Source organism: Solanum pennellii, chromosome 9 (genome assembly GCF_001406875.1).
Source record: "Solanum pennellii chromosome 9, SPENNV200".
In the NCBI taxonomy this organism is placed as follows: domain Eukaryota; kingdom Viridiplantae; phylum Streptophyta; class Magnoliopsida; order Solanales; family Solanaceae; genus Solanum; species Solanum pennellii.
In genome coordinates, this window is record NC_028645.1 from 15330492 (window position 1) to 15335357 (window position 4866).

The 4866-nt window shown below is 35.7% G+C and overlaps 1 pseudogene; it reads right to left on the minus strand.

Annotated features, from left to right (window-relative positions):
- Nucleotides 1-620: 620 nt before the first annotated feature.
- Nucleotides 621-4528, minus strand: LOC107030015 (annotated as a pseudogene).
- Between the last annotated feature and the right edge of the window lie 338 nt (nucleotides 4529-4866).

Sequence of the window (4866 nt, forward strand, 5' to 3'; positions counted from 1 at the left end):
CCAACTTTAGGGACTTGCTCACCACGGGGAGGGATCCTCTGATTAGCTACTCCTCCTCCCTCCCTTCAAGCGGCTATCCTTCTCGTGTGCATGTCCTATAAACCACTACACTATTTTAGGATTTAAAACACACTTGTAAAGTGTGGCCTTTAATGAAAGCAACAGTTTTTTACTTTAGGCAACATTTTTTTTGGGGTGGCCAAAAGAGTCGTAGCCTTTGACCTTAGGCTACTCTTTTCAAGTATTACCATAGCAGCTACGCTTAAAAGCATGGCCAATGAGGTACAAAGGCCACGCTTTGTAGCATCTCATTTTATTTGATTAAACTACACTTTCCAATGTGGCCTTTGCTTCGTTACTGGACACAATTTAAAAGTGTAGCTTTTTATACCACTTCAACAACACTTGTAAAAGTGTAGCCTTTTCAAATTTACATTTTTATAATAAATAATCTACACAATTGGCATTCCTCTAGCCACACTTACAAAATGTGGCCACTTTCTCTAGAATTGTTATATCCACAATTTCTTATTAAAAAATAATAATTTTTGCTTGGATGGGTTCCCTAATCACATAATTGTATATTATAAATGATCTCAAACATGAAATTAGCTATTAAGTAGTTCAATATATTGATTTAAAATAAATTTCGAAAAACATGTCTTGTACTACATACTTCGAAAGGAATATTGTAAAGAGGTGTACTAACAATAAATTTCACATTGTATTCAACCTAGCTGGCATTCAGAAGGTTCCAACCTTAGCTCCACCTTTTTTGATGATCCTGTTTTTTTTCCATCAAGCAACAAGTTCACCATCTTAACCTTTTTGCAGCTTTTCACCATCATTTAATTGTAAAAAGTAGCAGGTCCTGGCTGGAAGTTTTGATGCTCCCCCCACCCCAACGAACCACCCCGGGATTCATGGTCAAATTTTTGTGAAGCAAGGTAAGTTAAAGTCGTTATAATATCTGCTATGACTGGACGCATGTTAGGTTGCTCCTGAACACACATTGCTGCGACTGATATAGCTTGGGACAGGCCCCTTGCCGGATAATGGCCTTGTAGCGTTAGATCAGCCATCTGTAAGAACTATCTCCAATCATTGAACAATGGTGTTTCCCATATACCCAGATTTAAATCTCTCCAGTTTTTGAACTTTTTAATTTCTTTCCTGACTCTAATAATCTCCAGGAGGACTACCGTAAAGTCGTAAACATATGACTTCGAAGTCATTGTATAGTCATGGAAATTGGAATACACTGGTGCACAGTACCCACAAGTACCCATAACTCTTGTAGACATATTGTTGTTTTGCACAACTCAATAGCTTTTATTGATGAACTAATCTACATGAATAACCATAACCAAGAGAACATCAAGATCATGGAAGTATGCTTGAAGCTGCAACATACGTTGCTCTAGTTATACAATTGAAAAGAACCACAAAACTAAAGTTAAATTTATTGGGGTCACCATGGAATCCAGCTTGAGGCAAAGGTTGAAAAAATGAATATTTTTCATACTCATTCGATGCACCAGCCAAGAGAAGATGCTTTAAAGATTTCATTCAGCGGCTAGTTCTTATCCATCATTAAACAAACTAAGGCTGTCAATAACAGATTGTCCTCGATACAACTTCCCTGCAGAGAGAATACACCATTATAAAGTTGCTGCAAGATATTTTCGAGTAATCAAAGATAGTAAAAGTAGTACAAAATTTTAGAATGTTTCATAAGTAGAAATTATTTCCTACCTCCAGGTACATTTTAGTCCACCATCTGAAGCACATCATAAAAAATATCAGCTACATATAGACTGTTCAAAAATTGAAAAATTCCGAACGAATTAAAGTGAAAAGAAGCTGAGCGTCGAAGGTATCCACAATTTACCACATCAATAGTACTGAACTAACAACAAGTTCTATACACCAACTAGTTTACATTATAAGGTATAGTATAAGAAATCCATGTTGAACTCACACCAAAGGTTGTTATAGAGACTCACCTTTCTCAAATCACATAATTTTGTTTTGCATTGTAAAGGAAGCTATTCAGCTAAAGTTCTTCCTCATTCCGCGGAGAACAAAAAGAAATTCCATGACACCAACATTCTCTGCAGCTGAAAGAACTATCACAGCAGCGAGAGCAATTTTTGCCGCTTGTGACCTCTATGCTTTAAGATCAATTGAAATTCGTATACTTTCTGCAGCACCTAAAGAACTAGGTATATGATAGTGCACAGTAGTGATTGTAAAGCATACGCACAGAACGGATGTTTACAGTATTGGATTTGGAAACACACTAGAGAGCAGAATGATTAGATCAAATGCCCACCATTCCAAGCAAACCATTACAACAAGTGGGATGGCAAAGCGGAAGAAGTCCCCCATAGTTGGGAAAAAATTCGTAGAGAATAAAGCTCGAGTCTTTTCACAAAACGATGAGTACTTCACATAAAGTATAAGTAAGATCACATTCAACCAAGAGGATAAACTGATTCACAACGCTTTTCAAACTATCCCTAACTTCAAGTTGAATATAAAATCCCAACAAATCGTAACTTTGAAGCATTAATACACAATTGCACATAAAAGCATTGGTAGGTATTAAACTATGTGCCAGAAACAGTCAAATAATAGCACTATAACTAAAAGTTTCAAATTTTTAATATTTTCGTGCTCCATACACCTGCCCACATAGAGTCTCTAGCGCACTACACATTCCGAAAAGAACATTGTAACCAGTAACACTGGAAACTGAAGTAGCAATAGAGGCACTAGACAGTGAAAGTTGGAAAAGGTTACCTAACATAATCATTGGCGAAACATGCACAAGGTACTCTGATACCGTCACCACTATCATAGGCGAAGTAATGCGACTCGTCTCTTTCACCTCTTCAATAAACACTTCCCTGCACACCGCCACATCTTCTTTCTCAAAATTAACCAGCGGCTCTTCCTCCGCCATAATACTTGTCTTTACTACTCTCTTTTTCTTCATAAAATAGTCGGGCACAACTGAAATTTACACTATCATAATGTCATTTAATGGAAGATGGGAAAATATCTAAGATAGTGCTCAATATGAAAATAGCTTTTTCATGCATACCTTGCAAGAGATTTCAAAACTCTACAGCAGACAAGCAACCACTTCACATGCAGTAAGAAAGATTAACATAATACATCCAAGAAAGAACAGAGGGCTCTGCATAAAGATCCAACAGAACTCACATTAAAGGGCAAAATACCAAAGAGAAAAACTCTGAACTTGCTACAAATTAAAAATTATTAAATATCATATCAAAGTTACTTACAAAAACATTGACCATCCTGTATTAATCTTACATATTTTCTTATAATTTCCTCTGAGCAATCTAACATCTTTTCCCAAGAAAATTGAATATTGTTACTTATTATTCTCTCCCAGCAACCCAAACAATGACTACAATCAAGAGCCAAAAAAATGACTACAAATATTCATCATAGCATTTTTGAGCAATAAACTCATCATAATGTGATAAGCATACAATGCATATCTGTAATAATAGAGTTAACTACTTCAACAAGTGATTCTACAACAATTTAGTGCCCTTACAAATAATTAGTCAGGATACAAATCGAGATGTACGAAAAAAGTGTGTAAATTATCTGAATGATACGAGAAAAAAATTGATATATTATTATAAAACACATGAGATAAAAGGCTGAAACACGTTTAACTTGCACCTACCCTTACTAACATTAGTGAGCGTACAACATTTTTCAGGAACGAGCTGAAGTGAGTAAACTAACCTGGTGATTCACTATAGCAGGCTCCATCTTTCAGGTTAGAACAGAACTTGAGCAACAAGTGAATTTGCAGGTACTACCTGCTCAGTATCCTTCACATAAAATGGTATTCTTACCCCAAATTCCTTCAATCGGTTCACTAACTCATTAAGAAATTCGAAAGTGAGTTTGTATTGTTTGTTCAAATACTCTCGCACACTTGGCTGGATCCCAAACTACTCTCCCAACAACTTGTGTACATGAGAACTGATGATTCTCCAAGACATTGGATATCGCTCAAAAAATTCAAATATTCTATCAGTAACTCAACCTGGTCTAGCTTATCGTCTTCCTTCGATACTATAACACCCAATCCCCATTCAGCAGTTCAATATCCAGCAAAGACGGCTGGATTCTTAAGAAGAGGATCTGTTGAAAGTACCCAATTAACAGGTGTTTCTTCCAAGTAACTGTATACATCATCGATGTGTTGACAAAGAAGACGGAAAGAACGCTCTGAGTCATCAACCAACGGTGCCACTATAAGTTTGGGCTCGTCTAGCTTCTTCTAATGAGACCACGCTCTCTCTATCCGCAATTACCCTTTTAAGTAACCATTTGGCCGATTCAGATCCAAACCCCATCAAAGGGAAATAGGGTTTAGGGTATGAGATTTTTATTTGGGCAAAAACGATTTTATTTGGGGGAAAAAAAAATAGCTCCTATTTTGATTTTGATAAATAGCAGCTCCTATGTTAATTTGGGAAAAAATGTTTTTTAATGAGTATTTCTTTGTATAGAATTTCTCTTGTACGAGTTTCTTTTTTGAAAAATTAGAAATTGGGGGGAAAGTAAAATATATTGGAGGGAATATAATGTTTTAGTGAAAATTTAGGAAAATTATAATGCTATACTTGTAAAGTGTTGTTTTTAAAATTATAAATATAAAACACTTTAAAAGTGTAGTCGTATGTGTAAATAGGTGTTGGCAATTATGTCATAATTTGACTACGTTCATGAAGTGTAGCCTGTATTATTAAAGAGAACGTTTTATAAGTGTTGCTAATATTATCGTTGCCAAAAGCTAATAAATAAAGC